This window comes from Perna viridis, chromosome 7, assembly GCF_037379345.1.
Source record: "Perna viridis isolate PV_CMFRI_1.1 ecotype Kerala chromosome 7, ASM3737934v1, whole genome shotgun sequence".
Lineage (NCBI taxonomy): Eukaryota > Metazoa > Mollusca > Bivalvia > Mytilida > Mytilidae > Perna > Perna viridis.
In genome coordinates this window covers 42,195,267-42,212,821 of record NC_142451.1, presented here as the reverse complement: position 1 = coordinate 42,212,821, position 17,555 = coordinate 42,195,267, and the positions used below count along the sequence as shown (strand labels likewise).

At 32.4% G+C, this 17,555-nt stretch overlaps 1 long non-coding RNA gene across 1 annotated transcript; it reads left to right on the top strand.

Annotated features, from left to right (window-relative positions):
- Positions 1 to 10,768: 10,768 nt before the first annotated feature.
- LOC148612766 (uncharacterized) lies at positions 10,769 to 12,238 on the top strand. Its single transcript, XR_015924019.1, has 3 exons — positions 10,769 to 10,853; positions 11,336 to 11,416; positions 12,045 to 12,238. It is a non-coding gene; the product is annotated as an uncharacterized LOC148612766 (long non-coding RNA).
- The last annotated feature ends 5,317 nt before the right edge of the window (positions 12,239 to 17,555 follow it).

Here is a 17,555-nt window from a genome sequence, read left to right as displayed (position 1 = left end):
ATGTAATATCTCAGATCTGTCAACTGTGTCATAATTTGCAGAAAATGTATCATATTTCAGTAAATAATTAGGGCAATAATTCTAAAGCTCATAATGAAAATGGAAGCCAATACCAAAGTAATAGAGACATGGGACTACCACCATAACCCAAAACCACATGACCTTTTATATCATCGCTAGGACACGGTCATACGATCAACCAAGATCACAAAAATAATCTTTCTAATAACTAAATCGTCATATTTATCGAACGGACACTCTTTCAGTTGTCAACTTCAAAATTCAGACCTTATCGAGGAAGTAATTTTATACACTGCATGCATGCATCAATAACACAGAGTTACACTTCCCTTGTCATAACCGGTGTTAATCGATTAAAGTACGCATCACCGAGAACTTTACAATCATACAAACATCGCAATGCTTAGTGTACCGTTTCCTGCCGAAAGAGATTTTTTTGGATCAGGGAACTACGTGCTTTAATGCCTTATGGTTTCAATGATAACATCAAAGGTTTCGAAATCTTTCATGTTACTCCTCAATGCAATGAAATTTATGTAATGGGGTCATTTAAACACCCATCCAAAGACCAAACATCGTCATTGTCGAAAAGGTTGTCAATAACCTAGTGTTCGAAACTCACCAGAGCCAATTCCAATTATAGAAACCATCCTATGGTGTTTCATCGAATTCGTACTAATTTCTTCTCACTGCTTCTTACTGTTATAAAAACCTTCAATATTTGGCACTTGACGAAGATGGCATAGATACAATTTCGTCTAAAAGCTTGACGAATATCATTTCTATTGTGGCTTCTTTTCGCCTTTTCAAACCTTAAAATCGGAACCTTTCATGATTTCAACCAAAATCCGAATGGTACCGTCTTATGTGTCGGAATTGACTAGAATTATAAACGTTCATGCTCCTATGCAGAAAAAGGAAATAACCGTTCGACTTAATACTGAATGGTACACTGATGAACTGCGATTAGCAAAACGTGAATGTCGGAAAGCCGAACGCATGATGAGAAAAACAAACTTGACGGTCCATAGAGAGATTTATCAGGAACAGTGTAGAGTTTCAAGTCGGCTTCTATACAAAAGTAAAAAGGCCTTCTACTCCAACAAAATTACGGAAATAAGTGGTGATCAGAAAGAACTTTATACACTCACTAATGTTCTACTAGGCAACAAGCGTGAAGTAATTCTACCATCCCACGAGAGTGAACAACAACTCGTAAAACACTTTTGGTGAATTTTTCATGGGAAAAATAGAAATGATCCGAAATGTGCATCTCATGTTTCTGAAAATCGTAACGTGTTGAGAGCTGATGAAATTCGAAAAATCATCCAGAAAGCTCCGGCAAAGTCGTGTGAACTGGACCCGATCCCGACTTTTTTGCTAAAAACTTGTCTTGTTTAGACAACGTTATCAAGTTTGTAATGACAATCATCAACACATCTTTAGCAGAGCGGCATGTTCCTAAGCATTTTAAAGAGGCGATTGTTAGACCGCTCTTGAAAAAACCAGGTCTTGATAAAAATGTACTAAAAAATTACCGTCCTGTTTCGAATTTGTCTTTCGTTTCAAAGATGTTGGAAAAAGTAGTAGCTTCACGTGTCGAAGTTCATCTACAACAGAATTTTCTCTTAGATAATCTACAGTCAGCATATCGTACCGGCCATTCCACCGAGACAGCTTTATTGCGGATACATCATGATCTCACCACAGCACTTGATAACAACTCCCGTGCCGTACTTGTGATGTTAGATCTTTTCGATGTAATAGACCATCGTCTTGAATATTCGTATGGAATAACCAGGGTCATCGCTAGTTTGGACTAGATCTTACTTAGACTCTAGAACACAGCATATTGCGATCGGTTCTTCTTTATCCAAAGGTATGCGGCTTAAGTATGGTGTTCCTCAGGGATCCGTTTTAGGCCCTAGATTGTACTGTCTCTTCAAAACCGATTTGGTAAATATGTCGGCAGCATGATATGGACCATCACTGTTATGCTGATGACACCCAGGTGTACCTCATTATTGAACCGCGAAAGACCTGGACTGATATATCGAGTAGAATCGAAGCGTGTTTGGCCGATATAAGTGACTGGATGAGATCGAATCTCTTAAAATTAGATCAGGATAAAACCGAGTTGATAGTTTTTGCGCCTCAACATCGAGTGAAGGATTTTGCCAACTGTAAACTTTCATTCAATGGAACTGTTGTCAGTGACGTACCATGTGTGTAAAACCTCGGCGTATTTTTCGACCAATCTCTTACAATGAAAAAACAATTTAGTGCTATTTCAAAGTCTTGTTTTCACCAGATCAGAAACATTAGATGCACCCGCAACTATATCACCGACGATGCATGCAAAACTCTCGTCAACTCGCTAGTCACATCCCGTTTAGATTACGGAAATGCGTTGTTGTATGGACTTCCAACTATTTTAGTGAATAAGCTGCAGAGAGTGCAAAATACGTCAGCCCGCTTAATATCAAGAACTAAGAAAACGGATCATATAACACCTACTCTCATCGATTTGCTTTGGCTTCCAGTGAACTACGGCTGCCGATATAAGATCCTATTGTATGTTTATAAATCACTCCAAGGTAGTGCTCCTGTATATTTGCAAGATCTAGTAAGGGCATACCTGCCGGTCCGTTCTTTACGATCTGTGAACAGTTGTACCATCAAATCATCACGTGTTCGAACCAAGACCAACGGCGAAAGACGTTTCGACGACGCTGCCGCAACGTTATGAAATAGTCTAGCAAATGACATGAGAAATGTGCCATCACTTCTATGTTTTAAGCGGAATGTCAAAACTCATCTTTTTAGACTTGCATATGACGGTTAACTGTTTTAGGTATTACTGACTATCTATTGACAATTTGATTCTTATGTTTTAATCTGATATTCAATAGATACTCTATATTTTTAAGTCTACCTCTCTTAATGATATTGATTATATTTTACTATATTATATACATATACTTTTTCCTAGATTTTTTAATAAACGTTCCATGCATTTTAGACAGCAATTTTATGTAATGCTAATTGTTATTTTTTTTCATTGTTTTTAATTTCATATAAAATATCTTAGTACAACTAGTATATTTTCTAAAATTTTAATTTTTATTATGATTTTTATTATTTTAAAATTGGTTTATTGAAACATTTAACTTTCTACTCAATTTATTGTAATGAAACTTCACATATTATTTACATATTTTATATTGATGTATCTTGTACTTTATAATAAATATTGTTTATACATAAGCCTATGTTAATATTATATACAGTGTGCATGTATTATGCGATGTATATTTGTGTGTGTGTGTGTGTGTCTTTGTGCGCGTGTGTGTACGCGCGTGCATGTTGTGTGATAGCGGTTAGTGGGTAAACGCGTGCATGTGTTCGTGAGTGGGTAATGTTAAGCGTTTAACTTCGAACGCTTAAAGCGGGTAATCGTAAATGCAAACGGAAAAAGTTCGACAATGATGAAATTGTAGCTAACCACAAAGTTCTTACTTGCTTCGTTGAATATCCCTTTAAATGAGAAGCTTGATGGCGTAATTCTCTTGTAATAAATACCAAAAACTATAGAAAAATGCAAAGGTATATAGCATCCCAGCGGGCACGCCACGTGGATTCAACATTCAAATCACGTCAGTTCTCAACGTGGAAACAACGTTGAAAAATGGAAAAAAAAACAAGATTTTTAAAAATTGAATTGGTTATTTGGTCCCAATTATACTAATATTCCGGATTGAAATAGAGTTGCTAAAAGCCCTTGTAAAATCATATACAATTTCTGTTTCAATTTAATACTGTTGGCTTAACAACATTCCAGAGCTACTAAAGAAAATATACAAACAAAAGCCTTTCATTGCTATATATACATATTATATTTGAAATATACAACTTTTTTCGACAGTAAATCACGTCAGTTCTCAACGTGGAAACAACGTTGAAAAATGGTATTGATATGAAAATTGAAATGACGTGGAAATTTGACGTTGAAGCAACGTTACGTTATGACTTAAATTCTACGTATAAAGAACGTTGAAAATTTACTTAACATCCAGGTTGAATTAAGGCTGATCCTTAACGGCAGGGATTGAGTTGAAATAGGCCATGTTATCACCAAGAAGTTTTTTTTATTTATCTTTCGTTTTAGTGATGCAACAAAAAAATTTCTTGTACATGTATATTTAGTGTATTTTGTTGAATCCTACTCAACATCACATGCCTTTGAAACAATTGAAACAATAATATACCTTCTCTTTCAGTTGGAACCACATTCAGTTTACAGCATACCAATAAAGTTTGATCTCAATATAAATAACAAATGACTAAAGGTAGGAATGTGCATCCTTTAAATCTTTGAAAGTTTAAACTAATATGGCAATAATTTAACTTTGTTAACCTTCATTAATGTTTTATTGTAATATACATGTATTTAAATCTTATCTCATTGCACTCACAGTTACAAAAGCCTTTCATTGCTATATATACATATTATTTTTGAAATATACAACTTTTTTTCGACAGTATCTATCCATTCAACTAGTTCAACATAAGATGAAAGTAAACAGTCTTTCAAAGTAGATTTTATGTAAACAATAATGTACATGTATCAAAAACATTTCTTATAAGTTCTGTGAATAGAAAGTTCTTGTGCAACAACTTGTTTCTTTATCCACCAATGTGAAAACTCTGACCTTGCACCTCTGAAATAAAAGTATCCTTTCTTTTCAAATATGCTTTACATAAATAGACCTCTATTTAATATGATAGACTCTAATTTTTAACATTACTACTTTTACATAATTTGATGTACATGTAATTCATGCATGCAATTTGTGCATTGTCCATCTGTCATTTTTTTTCAAGATTTTAAAAAATTGAATTGGTTACTTGGTCCCAATTATACTAATATTCCGGATTGAAATAAGAGTTGATAAAAGCCCTTGTAAAATCATGTACAATTTTTGTTTCAATTTTATACTGTTGGTTTAACAACATTCCAGAGCTACTAAAGAAAATATACAAACTTTATGTACATCTTCATATTATGCCTGAGATTCCTAAATATCATCATATTCCATTGATCAGCCAGGAAGGTATTGGACTCGGAAGATACAAGAACTTACAAAGAGACAATCATAGGAGGTGACATGCTGGTTGTGATTTCTCAATGTTCAGCAAAGGAATATAAAGACTAATGAATTCATCCTTGAATTTGTAATATTAATAACATATTTAATATGTACTTACAAGAGCAGGTGTGATTACATTGTAAACTCTTCCAAGTGTTACAAATTCTTTCTGTACAATGGTTGCGGTACTTCGAATTACCGAAATCCCCCTGAATTATCGAAATACCCATAGAAAAAGTTGAAATCCCCCTTTGGTTTGATGAAAACCCCCTAGATATGTTTGATAATAAGTAAGCAAAAGTTTCCATATCGGTTTAGTTAATTAAAAATCAGTTTTGAGTGTGATGGAGCACTTTTTCCCTGTCAGCCACGATGTTTATACGAAACCAATATGGCGGCCGATTGTTTACCTGGATCATATCTGATCAAAGTACTGAAAGCACTGATAGCATTAAGTCAAATAATATTTAAACTAGTATATTTATGCTCATATTAGTAAAAGCCCCGCGCCACGTCAAGGCTATGAGCATGTGAGGGTGGGCAGGGACAGTTTAAAATTTCTTGAAGTTATAATTACTTATAATTTATTTAGTGATTTATTTATATTAAATGTTACCAACTTTATATACTTTATTGAAAATATAAAAGAAGAGAAACTTTATACTAAAATAATTATTTATATGATTGAAAAGGGAGGGATTGGAAAGATCATAATATTATACTACTAAGATATCCTGCACAAGGCACGGGCATATCTGCAGTAGGCACATAACCAGATAAAAAAGATTTAATAATAAAAATAAGAAATAGATCAGTTGGCTACATCAGTTGATAGACGATTAAATAAAAGAAAAGAAAAAAAATGAAATAAAGTATTAAAAAAGACATTATATAATTTTAGCTGAAATCAATTATTAAAAAAATACATCATATGTTTAGAAAGTTAAAAGAAATACGCTCTATGAATCACAGTCTGTTTTCGTCTTCTTATGAGTCGTTGTCCTCTCATTAATCTTCCTCTTTCTTTGACCAATCTTCTTTCCAAGTCCCCTTGGTTTAAGCACAGTCATGGTACCGTCTGTAGATGTAATTGTTTTCTGATCCTCAGTAACAAAACATCGAAATCTACTGAACTGTCTCTGTCTCTCTTCCTGTGTCTTACTCAACCCTGCAGTCTTAGAAACAAGGAAATGTCGGTGAGATTCCGAAAGCCTATACTGACCCATACTTACGACTGATCTGAGAAGGTCTTTATACTGCGTATCAATAACATCTTGGTCCTCTAAGTTCATCATTTTGTAATGTCAGCTTGTTGTATACATTCAACGGATTATCGCACTTCAGCATATCGGACATCTGTGACATAACATTAGTTGGTGTTCTAATATACTCACTATCTTCCTTTGCGTTTCCGTGGGGTGATAATCCATGGAAAATTCTTAAATATGAAATCGCCATTTAAACATCCATTTGAAAGCCGATGAATGTCGTCTGATGAATCGTTGATGAATGGACAATTAACGTTGATTTCTTCCACTTTTGTTGTAGGTTGCGGTTGTTCAGTTGTATCATTCGTTGTTTCGGGCTCAGAATCCTCTGTTGGTTGAACGTCATCACATACCTCATTATCGTTGACTGTAATTACTTCCGGGGATTCTGGTCTGGTCCTTCTGAAAATTGGAACAAAGTGGTAAGGTATAAGTGTCGATCCGTTGGTAAGGAGGCCGCAGGCCACATAATTGTACAAAAAGGGTTAACAGTCGATTTCACTCCTCTTTCGTATACTATTCTACTGAAAGGTTGCGACGCAAATTAGGGGTCCATCTGTGGCGGGAAATACGATCTGATTGGTAATTTCAGTACTGCGCTTAAAGTATACATATGCATCATATCAGCATAGGCTCCTATCCTTGATACATCCTTAACCAATTGAGGAACGCAGCTACCACTATCCTGTTGTCCTTGACGAGGTCTTCAAATTTCTTAGTCATAAAATGATGGGAATGTTAGAATTTCTAAGAGCGTCATTAGCCGAAGTAGTAGATATGCAGCTTCTGATCCTGTCAGAGCACGAGAAACAGCTCTATAGAGGCAATTTCCGTCCCCTGTTGTCTCTGCTGGATATGAATTCTCTAGAGCTGTCGGGTGGTACTTGTTCAGGATTGCTTCTGATACGACGTCCGGTACATGGTCAGGTGTAGTTACCATCATCTCTGGGATTTTGATGTTATAAGTCCTCATTAGAAGAGACTGACATTTCGTAGTACTTCTATTTTCTCTAGGCGACTTCTCTATGATTGCCTCTAGTCTGTAAATGAACAACATAGAAGTAAAGTTTGTCCCGCCTGCAGGTCTCAGAACCTCAAGTAACTTAGAGCCTATTACGCGGGGGGGGGGGGGTAACAAATACAGCCATGAAAATGACAAGGTACCTACGAAATGTACATGTTTTTTTTAATTAAAAAAGACTGTAACAAACGTACATATGTGGAGCACCGGTCATAGGTCACAGTGACCTAATTCTTATTGGGCCGTGTCAGGCTACCCAAGACACATCTACTAGTGAAATATCATTGACCTCCAACGTGTAGTACCGGAGATATGGACCTAAACGAAGAACTTAACCAAAGTGTTACGTACGGAAATATATATCAACTGCAGAGGATTTGAAGTTGAGGGATGGGGTCATCAAACTTTGTAACCTATATAGTACCACTTGGGCGTAAAACCCCGAAAATAAATTAGAACTATTTTTATTTTATGTGATGAATTAACAATACATGTATACAATAACATTTTATGTATCATTTTTAATTGTGCATTTCATCATTAATGTCTATTTAACGCCGTTCCGTAAACCAACCAGCAGTAACCCATACACAAATTCACCAATGCGCAACATGCAATGTGAACTCAATTTTTACACATTCCACAACAAATTGTGTCACTAATGCACTCTTCATCACACAAAACACATGGGTATTCAATAACTACGGTAGACATTTTGAAAAGATATCAAAACTAAGAATGAAAGTGTTTACTATGAACTTCACTATATATCATCTGGTATGAAACCATACATCTGAGAAACCATTATGTGTATACCTGTCACAAACTTCCTTTCCCGGTACTTAGAAGAATTTTGTCTGGATTTTATTACTTTCAACAGTCCCATGGAATCCACATACATTGTATGTATAGGGGGGTTAACTCATATTGTTGTTTTAGCAATTATAACTGTCAACCCGGAGTGAAATAAACAATAACAATGAAATTATTTATTATAATTAATATTTTATTGTGCCTTGTGCAGGATATCTTAGTAGTATTATATTATGATCTTTCTAACCCCTCCTTTTTCAATCATATAAATAATTATTTTAGTATGAAGTTTCTCTTCTTTTATATTTTCAAAAAAATATATAAAGTTGGTAACATTTAATATAAATAAATCACTAAATAAATTATAAATAATTATAACTTCAAAAATTTTTAAACTGTCCCTGCCCACCCTCACATATCGATATATTGATGATATTCTTTCTGTTGATAATCCTTGGTTTGGAGAACATCTTCTGTTTATATATCCCTCAGTAATTAAAGTGACTACCGATACGTTTTCCATCGTGTCATTTCCGGACCTTTATCTCGAATTTGACTTTGGACGATAGTCATTGCAATACAAAATAAAGGAAAAACAAGACGATTTTGATTTCAAAATTAAAATCGCTTTCTTGTGCAGTATTATACCAGCTTCCCCTGCATATATTTCTCAGTTGTTAAGGTATGCCAAAGCTGGTAGCATTTATTTTGACTTTTAAATACGCCATCGTTGCTTGAGGGAAAGACATTTAGACCAAGGTTTTACAAAATATATCTCATACGCTGCCTAAAAATTTTATAAAAAAGTTTTATTTCCGATATGCATGTCTAATTTAGAATTATTTTGATACCAGGTAGCACGAACCTTTTTCGAAATATTTTATTTAGAGTTTTTGGTAGTTTGCTAAAACATTTTAAAATCGTTTTATAAACTTTCTGATTTTTTTCAAAATGTTTTGATAACGTTTTTGAAACATTTTACTGTGTAAGTTTGAAAAAGGTTTTCAGAACTGTTTATTGAAATGTTTTTAAAATGTTTTTGAAATGTTTAAATAACATGTCACTGTAATGTTTTTGGATCTATTTTTTAAACATTATTTGGATATGTGATAAAAATGTTTCTTATATGTTACGAAAAAATATTTTCTGATATTTTTTTTCATTACATTCCATTGAAACAGGTTAAAACATTTCCAGTTATGGTTTTAATACGGTTTTCTGAAATGTTCAATAAATAGTTGTAGAACTGTAAGAAAAACATTATAATATATTATTTTTCTAAAACGATTTAAAACGAATTTAGAAAATGTTTCTAAACTATTTTACATTACATATTAAAAAAAACAATTTCTCATAAATATCAAATATGGAATAAAAATGGAAAGGGCATGAAATTAAAATTTTGATAATCTAGCACTATAAGACAATAGTGGCTATATATAATTACATCATTATTTAAAGAACGTCCTATATCCTGGTATCATCGGTTCTCGATAGCATATCAATGTTGTTTACTTGTTTGTTGAACAACTTATTAGATAGCTACAATATTAAAGTCATAAAAACTGATCTTTGTTTTTATTTTCTCAGAAGACTGGCGAGATTGCATGTTTATATTGTGAGAACAACATATTTTAGTTAGGTGACCTACGCTGTATTCATGTCTTTGTGGGTACTACGTCATCAGTTTTCGATAGGGATATGACTTTCTGTATGGAGGGCATGAGAGACATAATTGGAAAGTGAAAATAAAGAAAATAAATAATTCAATATATTTTTTATTGATATTTCATATTTTCAAGGTCCATATATTACTTCCAGTGAATGTTATAATTGATTAACTTTGATACGGCTAAAAACTTAATCACATTTTATATTTTTTGATTTGCTGTGATATGGTGTTCCAAGCATAACAGCAAAGTTATACAAGGTTATTCGTATTATAATTCGCCCAAAATTAATAGGCTTTTCATATTATTGCTCAAAACATTGATAACGTCATGATGTTTTTAATGTTTTCTGGTAAGAAATATTAAGATACGACCAGTACTGTGCACCATACATTTTTTTACTGACATAGCCATGCCTATATCCTGACTGTGCATGACCGCTGAATATATGACCTACCACTTTCAATAAAATTTGTTTACATTCAAAATGTGTGTTGGGAGAGGTGGGCGCTTAAAATAGGAGCTTTTTTGGATTTAAGAGAAAGGTAACATTAAGAGGTACTAAAGTTTATTGGTATTATACATACCTTTATACGCAACATAGCGAAATCAAAGCCTAATAGAATCAAGGAAGTGTTCAGTTGGTTAATTCTTTGTGCGTTTTATGTTATATTGCCTATGCGCATCGCTATCGAGAACTCATGACTGTCAAGAACAGATGAATGCACGATATAGATAATAGTGTAAATGATGTGCCACATGCTGCTGTTGAAATATGTCAGAGCAAATCTTTATCAGTGTACGTATTATCTTACAAAAGAACATCCTAGATATCAACCCAGTCACTAGTTTTGCCAATGTTTACATTCAAACTTAACGTTAATTCCTGACCAAACTTGGTACTTTTAAGGTATGTGTCAAAGAGAGCAACTATCTTCTGAATAAATATAGACGTTTGTTGTCAACAATTTACAATCATTTTAAAGTGTGTATTTTCCAACAGTTTTGCATTATAGATGTATGTTTAAACCATTTTCGATCGTCATGATAGTTGTATGAATAATGTGACTATGTTTATGAGTACTTAGGCTGATATTTTGCATTGAATTTGACCAGGACATTTATTTCGAAACTTTGCAAGTTATTTTTAGAATTTATAACATTACTTCACGTCCTGCATGTATAGAAAGCCAAATTGACAGAAACTTTGAAACACTTGAACTACACATATTGTCAAAATTGGGTTCATAATATTGAACATGTTTATTGTAGGCTTTTACCCTTTCCAGGGGTTTGGATCGAGTTAATAAAGTTCACAGTTTTGATTATATAATGCTTATCATTTTTAATTTATTTTTTATAAGAAATACACATGATCTCTCTCTTTTGCAGGGAATAAGGATTACAAAGGAAGCTCATACCTAATGATTTAATGTTCCCAATAAACCAAGATGATTAATTTTTTTTTTCAAAGTAAGTTTTATACAGTGGTGAGAATCTGGTTGGACCATGACAAGTGATCATGGCATTTTTTAGTCTTTTAGTGTATCTTTTCATTCATTTGACCGCAATATTCAATCACTGTTTTACATAAATCAGTAGCAGATCCAGAAACTCCAAAAAAAGGTTGGAAAATATGGCCTTTGAGGGGGCTCACTATTGGTAGTATCATTAATTTTCCATAAAATCAATTTTGTTTTCAAATATGTGGAGACCCTGGGCCTCTCTTGGATCAACCTCTGTTTTTGCTGAACTTCAATAAAGTTTTTAATTATAGAACACATATATGAAGTTTGGTTCCATGGATATCCACTTCCTGTTTGAAGAAGACATACATTTTATAGGTGTGCATAGCTCTGATCACCACAATTTTAGCTTAAAAACTCAATTCATGGTTTTTCAAATTGCAAGAAAAAATCTTGATACAAAACAGCATGTTTTAATCTAGCAGACAATGGTATTTCCATGATTGACAAATACACCTGTTGCAATAAAATCATGTAATATGTAATTGATAGTATGTATATTTTTTTCCTTTAGTTTTAATTATAACTACTGTAGGTATGTATATCGTGACTATACCATTAACCTTTTTTTTCAGGAAACCAAAATAACGGAAATGGACGCTGCTTGAGATGCCTGAAGATGAATAAGTGAACTGACAAAACCTATCTCTGAAATTTCGTTTAGTTTGTTGCTACATCTACAAAATGTAGAGAACTCTACAAATTTCTTATCTCATGTTAAACCTGTTGTATGTGTATGCAGTTTTTGCATTAAAATATTTATAATTTAGATTGTTTTGAAAAAATGTTATTGAAAAACATTATTATAACATTATAGTGAATAGTTATTGAAACCGTTATTATAACATTTCTGTAACCATACATTTTTACGTTTTAAAAACATTTCTAAAAAATGTTTTCAGTCTTTTTAAGGAAACGGTATAATAACATTATAGTGAATGGTTATTGAAAACGTTATTATAATTTTTCTGCAACCATACATTTTTACGCTTTAAAAACATTTCTAAAAAAATGTTTTCAGTCTTTAAGGAAACGTTTCTAAAACATTTTTATTACGTGTTTGTGCTGGATGGGATCTGACAAAAATGGTTTAATTTATACTTTATATTATTATCTTTTTGTTTTCATCTTGAACTTGACGCGTCATCCCCACAAAGCTCAAACTTGTCTTAAAAAAAAAGACGTGTCTTTGTTCTACGAGTGTTTCAATAGTAATTAGTTTCTTAATTTATTTATTTATTGTTTATATCTTCTGTGCTGTTTTGACTACCGATTTTTACCACTTTCGACTGCTGGCAATTTCATGCTACCTGTTTGTATTGTAATACAGTTTTGTCTACTGTCTAATATTTATCAGCTCAATGATTTGTTTATACCCTTCATTTTCATAATATCAAGCCCGCAAATTTAAGCGAGACATTCTTTGCACTCTGTGACCTTTGACCTTGACTGCAATGAAAGGGGCATGAATCAAAGATTTATGCTGGAGATCTCATGTCTCTAAGAATTGTGGTTCTCGAAATTTCATTTTTAAAAAATAAAATATAACATTTCAAGGGATGTAACTCCCGTAAGGTTTGATAACAAATTATATTTTTTTATTAATAATGTAATTTGTTCATGTTCAAGTTAGTGATTTTGAAGATGTATGAAGATAGATAATGAAGCTCTTCGCAGCCTCATGGTGTTGAATTAAATGATGACCTCAAATATCTTCAAAAAACATCCAACGTGATGATTTATTTATCCGTATTGTCAACTTTCCTTTCATCTGTGGCAACATCCCTTCAGCACCTGCGTATGAAGTTCTTTTTATCACAACTCATACGTTATGCCAGAACTTGCTGTAACTACAAGTGCATACTTTTGTTTCGTGCTAGGCTTCTTACAATTGGGGTTCTGTACGGAAAGTGTTGCCATAGATGTCACAGCGGTACGAGATTGAAGTTTTGCGGTCGTCATCTTTAACTCGTGGATTATTGGCGTGTATCCATCTGCCCCACGAAAACTGATTTGTTCAACGTGTTATAGATTTCCTTTCTTCTTTCGTCTACCCTGGACTTGACTTTTTATTAACACTTTGGCGGGTGTTTCTAGAAAAGCAGAGGACGCTTACCCTACCGGTGCACCTGGTCAATGCTCCCAGTTTTTAGTGAAGTCCGAGTTTACTTTTGTTACTTTGTATGTATATTATTTGTTTTTTGTTGTGTGTATGTGTTTTCCATGTCTGGTCTTTGTACTTGGATTACATTCTTTCGATTTTAGCTAGAATCTCGGTTCCCTTGATTACTCTTAGACAACGATCTTTTCCTTTGCTCGCTTACAAATACTTGAACAGGAGGATGAAGGTTTTTGTGTTTCAAAATTTGACTATGTTGCGAGGCGCCACGCCTTAGAAAACAGTAGAAACATTGACTTCTTAACAAAACACTCGTACATACCTGTATGGAACTCTTAGGGATAAAGATACTACAGGAATAAGGTATGTTAAATGCTCCTTTAATTTTCTACACATTAAAATGTGACTCTCTTTTTTTGTACATGTAAATTTCTGCGTAAAAATACCCTTTTTTTCACTTTCGGCATAAAAATGAGGTAAAATTAATTATCTGTTGGTACAATAGCCAGACCGATATTTTCATCGCCATTTAATTATTTTATCAAGGTAAAAAGTATTTTAATTGAAGTGAACATATTTAATTGTGAGTACGATGCCCTACCGTATTCGACACAACATAATTGATTCTCACAAATATACGCGCTAATGGAAAATTACTTATTTATTAGTTTATAGCTATCAATATGAGACTTTAGAATTTACCATTATACATGTTTTTAAAGAAATTTTATAGTACTCGTCGAATAGGCAATTTCGGATTTTATAAATTTTTAAAAGTTTTAAAAATCCTCTAACAAGAAGTTCATCGTTGGTAAACAGATTTCAAAAAAATAAATTGAGAAACATGCTTAAAATCACCAGGTTCCAACCAAAAGCTTCTGCAATTGATTTGGAATATTCTGGAAAGTCTTTATACAAATATAAACAGGAAAAATTAAGGTCAAATCCGTTAATTCGGTAAACCATCTGTTGCAATTAAAAAAATATTTATCTTTATAAATGATAAGAAACATCTCAAAATCAACCAGTTTTCGTCTTAAATGATAATCTTTACCACATTAAGCTCAAACCATTTTCTTTTGACCATTTCCACTTTTAAGATGACATATTAACAAAATTTAATATCTTCTACTGAAACTCACTTGAGTTAATGTTTAAATTATTAAAATAAAAATTAAAAAAAGAAAAAACAAAATGATTTGTATAACCATAGTAGTCATATACGACACACATATATAATGTATTGACACGTCGTGATCATTATTATTTTCAGAGATAAAAACAAATTACAAACAAGACAAATGAAAATTAACAGATCATGAGGTTATTGTACATTAGTATCAAAATATTGAGAAATAATCGCAAAAAACTTTAAATTTATATTAACCTATTTGCATAAAAATACCATCAAGTATTTGTGGCCCAACTCTTAGCCTTTTGAATCTCATAAAACTAATCTTCACTTTTTTTCCACAATGCAGATTCCAAATTAAAATATATATTCGTCCTTTTGAGAGATCCTGGAGCAAGTTTTTGCAGATTTCTGTGTTACCCATTAATTAAACAGCAGTACGAGTATTGGGTTGTTTTTATGTAGTACTCCAGCTAAGAATCATGCAAAATGTGATTCATGAGTAAAACGCCTACATATTTTTATTTTTGATATTGTTTGAAATGTCATAGTAAACAGAAATAAACATGTGGTTTTTCATATAACCCGTGCTTTTAGGAGATAGAAGTTATATAGAATGCACTATAGATTTGAAAATTAAGGGAGATAACTTTGTAAATGAGACTCAAATACAATAGAATCTATCGGATTTTCAATGTTGATTATCTCCTAAGAGCAGGCAGATTTGAATCAATAATTACATATTTCATGGTATAGACCCATAAAACAACTTAATTACAAAAATATAAATATGTAGTCTATTTGGGTGTATCACATTTTTCAGATTTTGCATGATTCTTACAAAGACAGCTACTTATTATAACTGCAAAATGTATTTATTTGAACCTATCGACTTAATCAAGAAGAAGTACTAGAAATAACGTTCTTCTGATATGTATACTAAATTGTGGTATGAAAAAAGCAATCATGCATCATATCTAAAAACCAAAAACGAAGTGCTAGAAATTATTATATTAATATTAAATCTATGATTTTCCAATTATTTAAATGGTGTTTTTCTTACAGAAACAACTTGACAAAAGTAATTTGCCCTTCTAGCAAACTAAAACAAACTGAAAGGGGGAAATAGTGTGATATTTAAATACATTGTCTTTGCATATAATTGATAACATCAAAAATAGAAGCTCAGAAGGTAAAATGTGAAATACCTAATAGTCGAAAAAATATATAATCTATTTCGAACAACATTTTTCTGCAATTGTGAATGAAATGAGAATATGTGGAGAAAATCATTCAGTACAAGCTCAAAATATGTAGGCATTGAAACACATTTAACCATACAACAATGAAAACCAATTGACTAATTCTACCTATTGAATTGTTAAATCTAAAGAAATGTTGCTTTAAGCATGCATGTGTGATTTATTTTAGTCACTAAATATTTGATAGACTGTTTTATATAAGTTAAGTTTCAAATACTTTTGATTAGATTAGATTAAACTGTCCAAAAAATAACAAAATCTTTTAGTTGATCTTTTTCTAATTAAAATCTACAGGAATATTCAACCATTTAAATTAAGTATTAAAGAGGTAATTTAACTTGTTTCTTTTTGTCTATATTCATGATCAGAAATCTATTTAAAATTTCTCATTACATCAAACACTATGTATATTTCAGGAAATGAATTTATTGCTTTGATTCATTCTTTTTGCCTGCAGAAACAAAGATTGAAAAATACAAATCTTACATTTCCAATTTTTAGCTTCAGCTTACTTTTTAATTGTAAATTCATGTGAAGTTCATTCTTATTATTAAGTTGTTTGAAATTACAGTATATTCATAGAAACTTGTAACACCTTAATTGTTATTAGTTGTAAAATGGAAGGACTCAGATCTATAATACTTTAGATTTCTACCATAACTTTATCCTCACAAAAAACATTAGCCAAAGAGGCTGAAATTTAGAATTCACTGAAATGAGTTTATGGACTTATTATGATAAACATCAAAAATAATAGTCGATTACTTTCATATATACGATACAATCAGATTGCCTGAAATTGTGGGTAGGGGTCATTCAGAAGTTTAAAGCTGCAATTATTTTTAGCAAACAAGAAAGATTTTGTTCTACTGAAACCAAACCATAACTATAACGTTATAACTATTCTTGCTTGCAAAATAAATTTAGGGGTTGTCGTTGTACACTGTATAGTGATGATATCAAAATTCGAGAAATTTTGAGGGGAGTGAATTATTTTTTTTAAATTTTCGACAACATCTTTCATAGTAAGACGTATGAACAATAAACTCATGCAAAACATGAAAAGGGCTTTTTTCAATGGTATCTAACAATGTTTTGTATCTGTATTTCCTTTAGTGGACTAGAACTACAAAAATCCCTCTAAGGGGAGAAGTTGTTCTGCTGGCCCATGGTCTATTAGTTTAATGTGTATCTTTTTACTGACGTTTTCCATCAACAAACCTACTTTGAGTGAGTTGCTAGGAACGAATTAATATTGACGTTATAATGCTAAATCCTATCACAAACATTTAAAAAAACGTTTGTAAATGAATTGTACACCAATTTCTTCTTTGCCGTTAATGACCTTGTCAGATGCAATTGTCGAGGTTTTCCTTATGCCAATCGTAATGCACACCTTACGACCTTTCATTTAATATGTGAAGATATGTATAATTTTCGTAGTATAGGGAGAAATTATTGTATTAACGGTACGAGACCTGGCGTAGTGATATCACGTGTTATCAATTTTGAGCGGGAAATTTTTTTCCGGTTGGTCACTTTCTAGCACAAGTCAGTGAGGGCAACACACAAG